The sequence below is a fragment of the Cyprinodon variegatus genome, unplaced genomic scaffold (assembly GCF_000732505.1).
Source record: "Cyprinodon variegatus isolate N-32 unplaced genomic scaffold, C_variegatus-1.0 Scaffold75, whole genome shotgun sequence".
NCBI lineage: Eukaryota > Metazoa > Chordata > Actinopteri > Cyprinodontiformes > Cyprinodontidae > Cyprinodon > Cyprinodon variegatus.
Window position 1 is genome coordinate 1,326,853 of NW_015150528.1, and position 9,537 is coordinate 1,336,389.

The following is a 9,537-nucleotide window of genomic DNA, read 5'->3' on the forward strand; positions in this document are numbered from 1 at the left end:
AAAATGCACATGCAAAATTGTAACCTGTTTGATCAATACCTCTTAAGTTTCCGTTGAAAGCTCACGGAGAGCTTTATTTTTGAAGGTAACGGCTTCAGATAACAAATGCCTCTTGTTCGATTTAATAAATCAATTTTTCTCTTTTATTGATGCATAACTTGATAAATCCAGACAAAAACAGAAGATTAAGCAATAACACAAAAGAAGATAAAAGAAGTATTAAAAAAATATTAAAAAAAAATTAGTTTATCAAGAAGACATATATATATACTGTAGTCAAAATTCTGGGAAGAGAAGAATGCATATATAGGAGGCTGACTCCATGCAAGCAGGTTTTGTTCATTATTTCTTCATTACCAAATGCCAAGACTTGTCTTTCACAACAAAATATCTCTATTGTTCTAATGTGCTTAAAAACTATGGACCAAAAATATTTTTTTACATATATATTGATACTGTGACAAACGGTGTGTTCTCTTTCATCCCTTCCACATGAAGGCTGGCTCAGAGCTCATCTGCTTAACAGTTTTTTTTTCCCAGACAAGGCAACTGAAAAGCCAGGTTACTGTTACCTTTCTAACATAGAATGTATTCATAGATCAGTGCTTTATGTCAGTTTCATATGTCTTCCTCTGTCTCCTTGCAACCCCAGTGATGAATTCATCTTTTTTGTAGGTAACATTTGTTTCAGTTCTTTGTGACAGGAATGGAAGTAAGAATTGTCATCAAAAAGCCCTATAGTAAGATAGGTAGGAAAGGTACTTGAGGTTAGAGAACTCCAGCAAAGAGTGGCGCCTTAGGGTCACGTAGTCTCCACAACAACCATAAGAGGCTACTTACATGCCAGCCAGTTGTTTGGGAGGCATGCCATCAAAAAACTGCAGTTAGTGCTTTGAACATCCCCTTTATCCAGAGGGACAGCACTTAGTCCTCTCCTATAGGTGACTGCTTATCAGTGGGAAGAGCAGTTAGATTGCAGTTCAATAGTTGTGGGTTTATTTCTAGTTCTCTTATACTACATGTTGATGTGTTCATGGGAAGGTCAGTTAACCCCAATGTGCTTATTAATCTATGGATCAGTTCCTAACTGAGCATGTTTGTGGCTGTAACTAGGTGGTTTTGCTTGTAGTGTAAAATGATTTTAGTGGTTAGTATTGTCACAGTGGAGGTGGTTTGACAGGACCCAAATGCAGAAAGAATCTTAAGGTTGTTATTTGAGGGTTTAATAATAAAAAGGGGTAACAGAAGCAAAAATCCAAAAACATAAATCCACAAAAATCCAAAAATGCTCAAAACCAAGAATACTGACAACAAGCAGGGGACAAAATAATGATGGCAAACCAGCAAAGAGTGACTGAACAGGAGGAGATTATATGGGAGAGAGAAACAAAGACCAGGCTAATTAGCAGATTGGGAGCAGGTGTGAAACGAGGCAAGAAGGGAGCTAGGGAAAAGGAGACTGACACAAGAGGGCAAAGAGGAAATATCTAAGAACTCAAATACAATCAAAAATACATAGAACACAAGAATCAAAATAAGACCAATGAAAACTCAAAATAAAACTTGGACAAAACCAAAACCATGACAACTATTACTTGAAAAGCACTCTATAAACAGCCCATTTGCTTAAAATTCGAGGATAGAATAGGAAGGATCCACATAATTTGCTGTTCATGGTCCTCTATTGTCAGATTGTGTGGAGGTTTGAAGAGGACCAAGAGAAGGGAGCTGGAGAGTGTTCTTACTATTTAATAATCCAAAAGGTGGCAATTGAAGACATCACCCCCCCCAAAAAACAAAAACAAAAAAAACAATAAGAAACCAGAAAAAACACAGATAAGGAGCAAAGAAACGATGAGGAACCAGCAGTGAGAAAATGCACAAGAGGAGTATATATGGGAGACTGAACAAAGACTGGGCTACGTATTCTATATGGTTTAGAATAGAATAGGAATCCCTTTATTGTCCCACAATGGGGAAATTCTCGTGTTTACAGCAGCAAAACAATTATAGAAAAAAATTGTCACACAAATATGGACCTTAGAAAAATGCATAAGAATAACATGATAGTAAAGAGTTAAAAGATAAATATACAATAAAATATTGTATTATAGAGTGTTTTAAAAATATAAAAACTGTGCAACTGGAGAAAAAAGAACTAATATACATCTATCGAAATTTTTACAGTAATGAATATTTGCAAACATCAGAGATGTGCAAAATGACAGCAGCATGTTATTTAACTGACAACAGCAATTTAGATGTGGAAATTATGATTTTAATGTGTAAAATTGATTTTCTATATGTTACAACTTGTCTGTGTTTTATTGCCCATATAACTTTTATCCTTGTCATTGACAACCTATTTTTAGTATACCGGCATAAGGCCACCAGAACATTTTAACTGAAAATAGGTTTCTGAAAGTTGGCCCATAAATCACAGATCCACCATCATAGGGATTAAGTGTTTTTCCTCATATTTTTTATATTTCCAACCAAAAAGTTGCTACTAGTAAGTTGAAAAAAAATATAGTAATTAAAAAAAGCAGAAAGCTCCTGGGCAGAAATGCATTCCAACACGTTTTCTGACATCACTTGATATATTTCACAGGTATGTTATAAACTGTATTGTTAATTTAGATTTCTAATCTATCTTCAATGATAGCATTTGCAAGATACATAAATACATTGGTTATGGGAGCACTAATTTGACTTTTTTTTTCTATCCATCACACTGAAATGCCCCAGATTTGTGGGCATTATCATAAATATTTTCTCTTGTTTTTGTTTATATAGAGAAAGATTTTGGCAAAGTTTAATTAAACAATGTAAAGCCACCTTCATTTTTATCTTACTGAACAACACTTACGCATTTCAGATCCTGTAACATTTATTCAACTCCTGATATTTAGCTTATTGATTGATTTATAAAAAAAAAAAAAGAACAGGCTTGTATTCCATTTTCCTGGCAGGTATTTAGCCTCTAATAGTTATTATAACGACCTTAGGCAACCAACATTCCAGTCTTTCCTGTAGTTCCAGCCTTTGCTGCAGTTCACAAACAGTGAGCATTGGAGATTAACTTATTTAGCATCCAATTAACTCAATTACGATTTCATTTATTTTTAAGGATTTTTGAATGGGGTCATCTGTGATTCTGTTAAATAGTTTGATATTTTTTGCCAGCATGCTACAACAGCAGTCTGTATCCTGCCATTGATAATGACTTGAATGATGGTAAATGACCATGACACAGATGTGAAGATATAAGCGACCTCTTTCTTTTAGTAATCAGACACCTCTTGATCATTTTAGTTTGCTTCCCTCAGTCTATCATTATATCTCAATCTAGTGTCAGGCATGGAAGGAGAGGGACTGAGATAGGAACAGAGCTGTCAAACACATTTGCATAATGTGTTGAAATTAGAATTTAAGTGATATGGAGTTTAACTGGTGATATACCTACCCGTATGAGGCTGTAATTTAAAATGTGATTTATTCTAAATTAACCTTAACTGGAAAGCACTGATCTGCCACGGTATTTTAGATTGAGGTTGTCCTTTCTTGCTATTAGTATTGTCTGTTTAAAGGGGTCATAGAATGATTCAATAGGGTATTTGGTGCTGGTCCTTAAGGTTTCTGAATAGGGTGTGTAACATTGGTTGGGTTTAAATTGGCATATTTTCTGCTCTATGAGCCCTAATGCAAGCCTGGTTATAAGTCTCAGAATGAAACGACAGGTTTTCTTCCTTTTATGGTATGCTCATCAATATTTAGATGAGCTGTGCTCTGATTGGTTGGTCTACAACGAGCAAAGCTGCTGATCAAAGATGCATCATAGCAACAAGCACTCACTCACTTAAACATCAAATTGTTGATATGGTAGGGTGACCAGACCTCCTCTTTTTCCTGGACATGTACTACTTTTCATACCTAAAAAAATGTCCAGGGGGGATTTCAAAATCCTCTGGGATTTTGATCGACTGTAGTGCAGCACATAGTTGAAACACACCAGGCACTCAAATCGAGCCGTCACCTCCGGGGCTGGTCCGGGAACGGACGGGAGCAGGGAGCCAGTGGGGGATGGTGCGACCTAACCCAACCCAGTGATGGTAGCCTGGACACCGGCAGCCCCGTGCTTCCCCCCGCCTGCCTTACCAGCCCCTCCTGCGGTTGAGGACGGGCAGCTCATGGCTTTTATTGATTGCTTGATTTATAGACTTTATTGATCTCACAGTGGAGAAATTTAATTGTTACATCAGCTCAATAGTCAAAAACAAGGTGCCAAAAGGAGGAAAAGGTTAGGTCTCTTATCTAACAGGATTATTACACAGGGTTATTGCATTGGGTTTTAAATAGTGATTGCACCTTAGTTATTACACAAGTTATTGCAGTTATATTTCTGCACTACAATCACTATTAATGACCAATTGAGTGGCTGAGGTTACAGCTGCGGTTAGGCAGAGATTATGTACCATATCCTGGGTCAGCACACAGCCCATAATGACCTGAACCCAGGGCTCTAACCGCTTTGTTGCCGATTTAAAAGCAGGTTATTTCTTTACAAACTGACTACACAGGTGAAGTTTGGTGGTGTACTTTTTTTCTGAAAGTCATCTCAAAATTATTTTTCTGTGTTAAAATAATTAATGGATAATGACAAACTGACTGACTGACGTTACGGCTGCAGTTAGCCGGAGCTCCCACTCCACATCCCAGCTGAGTAAGCAGCCCACACCAGCATGCCCTGAAGCACCCTCCAACATAGCTGCAAACATTGCATTTAAACATGCAACAATGCAATGTCCTTGTCATATTTCTCCGGGGCCTTTTAAGCACCTTTACTAAGTAAAGATTGTGTAAAACACTGATAAGCATTTTTGTATTCAACAAAAATCTTAAAACTCACCTCAAGGGAAAATGTAACCCCTCCCCTATTTCACAAAAATTTCTATTGATAATAGAAACACTATTCAAATCAAAAATTAAACATTTTTGAATGCTTATCCAGTATTGCAGAAGAACATTGGTAATGGCTGTTTTTAACTCTCATAATGACTAATTCACAATTGTTCCTCCAACAAGACTTGCAGATAGATGTTTTGATCTAGAGCTCAGTAATTAGCTGCCCTTGAAGCCTCTAAGCCTCTCATTAGCTTGTAGGTGAAGAAGACTTGGTCTTTTGATAGGAAATTTGTCTTTGCCTGTGAAATCTAAATGATTCACACACATTATTATTCATGAGAACAGTCCATTTGGATCAAGTGGTATCTCTGTACTTCCTGTTATCGTCTGCTGCCTTCAAGCAGTTTTCAAATCTCTCTCAGTCAAGTGTGGAGCAAGCTGTGACACAGAGCGCTGGATCCAAGGACGATGTCTCATTAAAGAGTCAAATGTTACTGTAAAAAAATGTGCAGTTTGCAGATACAAACTGAATACATAAAAAATGTATATCTGCTTTTTCTGTGGCTTAGGGCCTGGAGCAGTGCAGTGTTTGCTCATAGAGAGCAAACATCAACACGGCGTCAAGAAACAGCCTCTACTTAAACTGGATGATTCAGAGTTCTGTTATTATTAGAAATAGTTCTTGTCATGAATTTAAGGACGAGAACTTTAATCCACAGATATGTTGAAGACTAACAAATAGCAAATACTATAAATTTGCATCTGCCTGAATTCATTTACATTTATGAAATGTAAATGCAAAGCATGCCAAATGAAATTAAAATCGAATTCAGCATATCCAACAACATAAGTTCAGTTGAAATAATTTGGTGACATTAAGCATTCATGAGCAAAATAAGGTTTATGTTTGTTATTCCAGCCTCAGGTATGTAGATTAACGTGTAACACCCTCCAAATGCAGATAAACTGTATAAACTGGGTGTATGGAGCACTACATTAATGTTGCCAAGCACTATTTTTTTATTTTTTTTTTTTCATGTACAGTAAACTTGTTTTCTTGTCTTAGTGTTATCCTGTTAGACTTCAAAAGTGGTTATTGCAGTTAAATGTTTGTTTTGGTCTAAAAGGAATATGTTTTGTCACTGGTCAGTGTTTTGGTCACCAAAGCNCCCCCTTTTTTTTTATACATCAGTTGAAGGTCTCAAGTTCTTATGTCGATTGTTAAACTCTCTTGACAAGCTTCTCCTTTAGCCAGCATTGACAGAATTAACTGTATGCTGCTCTAAACACAGCTTGCTTCAGTCCTAGGCACCCAAAAAAACACACCTCTCTCCTTCACCAGTACTGCCACCATTTTTATACAGCCCTGCACACTTCATCTGGCTTCTGAACTCCACGGCTTTGTTCTTTGCCTCTCCCAGGCATGTAATGAACACAAAGGGTCGGTTATAAAATTGTCAGAGAACCGAGTTGGAGCTGTGTTATAATAAGAAAGAAAGGTCACTAGGAATGTTATCAAATGAACACAGTAAGTGAGGATGGAGACTGCATATCATTCAAAGAAAAGAAATGAATCACAACTCTGCCGATTACGTCTGATATCCAAACCACTCTGTTAGACCCCACATTTACATCTTTTGATCATATTACTCACACAGCTAAAATCAGAGTATTACAGCTAAAGGGGATCTAACTTCGGAAAGTATATGTCAATACAGAAGCTCACTAATCAATTTTTAGCAGTTTTTGTTTTGCAAAAATTGAGTCAGGCTACTAACACCCCCTGTATATTAATCAAAGTATAGTTTTTGTTTGCAATGCAACACTTTTCTGTGAAGCTTGTGGCTTTTTAATGGAAAATTCCTGCTGAGAAACATTTATGAGGTCAGGCACTGATGGGTCTGGTTCATAATCAACTAATATAAAACTAATTTACACAGTTACTTTACTGTATTATAATAACTAGCTAGATCTCAGATTTCTATAGCAAAAGAATAAACAGTTTTTAGTTAAAATGTTATTTATTAAAAGCCCAAGTCCACATTGGCACATTGGCATGTATTTGTATGAGTAAAGGTTGTAGACGATATATTTGACAGTGGAGGGATCTCCACAAATAGACGGTCTCCAGCTTGTGATCTCTCTTGCAGCCCTGTCACCATAGTACAGTGATAAGTAGGTTTTGCTCTACTGAAATATGTTTACATGAAAAGCCAGTCTAAGGAGAATGTGTTTTTCTTGTTTCTATAAAGAAAAGTAGAATTGCTCCATCAGCTCATTTCTCGAAATGTTTTTAATTTTGAAACAACAATTTAAATTAATGCCTATAACTGACAATGCTAAATATTGCTGGAGAAACATTACATTTTATATTCTGGAATTCACAGCTTTTGCCACATGCCTAAAAAAAATGGTTTATATTAATTTTCAGTACAGACAAATACAGGCAGCCGAAAAACACCCGAGCTCCTGGCCAGGTTTGACAGCTCTCTTGGGACTCCCACTGCTACCCCCCCTACTGGTTACAGTAGCTTTGCAAGCCTAGCATCAGACCGGTCTATTAGAAGGACTACACTGCTCTTAAAACACATTTAAAAGTTTCATTTGTCAATTGCAAAGACAAATTTAGTTTTGAGGTTTACTTTTCTGCTTAAAAACATATTGAAATTACTTTTATTGATTGATTGATTTATAGAGTTTATTGATCTTACAGTGGAAATTTAATTGTTACATCAGCTCAATAGTCAAAAACAAGGTGCCAAAAGGAGGAAAAGGTTAAGTCTCTTATTTAACAGGATTATTACACAGGGTTATTGCATTGGGTTTTAAATAGTGATTGCGCCTTAGTTATTACACAAGTTATTGCAGTTATATTTCTGCATTGTAATCACTAATAATGACCAATTGACTGGCTGATGTTACAGCTGCGGTTAGGCAGAGATTATGTACCATATCCTGGGTCAGCACACACTACACAGGTGAAGTTTGGTGGTGTACTTTTTTTCTGAAAGTCATCTCAAAATTATTTTTCTGTGTTAAAATAATTAATGGATAATGACAAACTGACTGACTGACGTTACGGCTGCAGTTAGCCGGAGCTCCCACTCCACATCCCAGCTGAGTAAGCAGCCCACACCAGCATGCCCTGAAGCACCCTCCAACATAGCTGCAAACATTGCATTTAAACATGCAACAATGCAATGTCCTTGTCATATTTCTCCGGGGCCTTTTAAGCACCTTTACTAAGTAAAGATTGTGTAAAACACTGATAAGCATTTTTGTATTCAACAAAAATCTTAAAACTCACCTCAAGCGAAAATTGAACCCCTCCCCTATTTCACAAAAATTTCTATTGATAATAGAAACACTATTCAAATCAAAAATTAAACATTTTTGAATGCTTATCCAGTATTGCAGAAGAACATTGGTAATGGCTGTTTTTAACTCTCATAATGACTAATTCACAATTGTTCCTCCAACAAGACTTGCAGATAGATGTTTTGATCTAGAGCTCAGTAATTAGCTGCCCTTGAAGCCTCTAAGCCTCTCATTAGCTTGTAGGTGAAGAAGACTTGGTCTTTTGATAGGAAATTTGTCTTTGCCTGTGAAATCTAAATGATTCACACACATTATTATTCATGAGAACAGTCCATTTGGATCAAGTGGTATCTCTGTACTTCCTGTTATCGTCTGCTGCCTTCAAGCAGTTTTCAAATCTCTCTCAGTCAAGTGTGGAGCAAGCTGTGACACAGAGCGCTGGATCCAAGGACGATGTCTCATTAAAGAGTCAAATGTTACTGTAAAAAAATGTGCAGTTTGCAGATACAAACTGAATACATAAAAAATGTATATCTGCTTTTTCTGTGGCTTAGGGCCTGGAGCAGTGCAGTGTTTGCTCATAGAGAGCAAACATCAACACGGCGTCAAGAAACAGCCTCTACTTAAACTGGATGATTCAGAGTTCTGTTATTATTAGAAATAGTTCTTGTCATGAATTTAAGGACGAGAACTTTAATCCACAGATATGTTGAAGACTAACAAATAGCAAATACTATAAATTTGCATCTGCCTGAATTCATTTACATTTATGAAATGTAAATGCAAAGCATGCCAAATGAAATTAAAATCGAATTCAGCATATCCAACAACATAAGTTCAGTTGAAATAATTTGGTGACATTAAGCATTCATGAGCAAAATAAGGTTTATGTTTGTTATTCCAGCCTCAGGTATGTAGATTAACGTGTAACACCCTCCAAATGCAGATAAACTGTATAAACTGGNCCTTAGTTATTACACAAGTTATTGCAGTTATATTTCTGCATTGTAATCACTAATAATGACCAATTGACTGGCTGATGTTACAGCTGCGGTTAGGCAGAGATTATGTACCATATCCTGGGTCAGCACACAGCCCATAATGACCTGAACCCAGGGCTCTAACCGCTTTGTTGCCGATTTAAAAGCAGGTTATTTCTTTACAAACTGACTACACAGGTGAAGTTTGGTGGTGTACTTTTTTTCTGAAAGTCATCTCAAAATTATTTTTCTGTGTTAAAATAATTAATGGATAATGACAAACTGACTGACTGACGTTACGGCTGCAGTTAGCCGGAGCTCCCACTCCACATCC